This window comes from Bison bison, unplaced genomic scaffold (genome assembly GCF_000754665.1).
Source record: "Bison bison bison isolate TAMUID 2011002044 unplaced genomic scaffold, Bison_UMD1.0 scf7180017864516, whole genome shotgun sequence".
NCBI classification, from domain to species: Eukaryota; Metazoa; Chordata; class Mammalia; order Artiodactyla; family Bovidae; genus Bison; species Bison bison.
Window position 1 is genome coordinate 1,054,593 of NW_011495069.1, and position 314 is coordinate 1,054,906.

The window sequence follows — 314 nt, forward strand, 5'->3', positions numbered from 1 at the left end:
CCTGGAGACTCCCATGGACAGAGGAGCCTGGCGGGCTCCATGGGGTTGCAGAGAGTCAGGCACGACTGAAGTGGCTTAGCATGTATACACACAACCCATCTGCAGCAAGGTGCCTGGTCACCTCTGCTGACGGTAGGCAACAGGAGAAGAGAGGGAGGCAGGACCCCAGCTCAGCACAGTGTTCCAGGAGAGGCAGGACACTGTTCAGATGCAGCAGCAGCTCTGGCCCCAGCCCTGAGCCTGCCAGCTCTCGCAGTCGCCTTGCCTAGATGGTGCCCACTTTCCTGCTCCAGGGCCCTGCGGGTCCAGCAAGT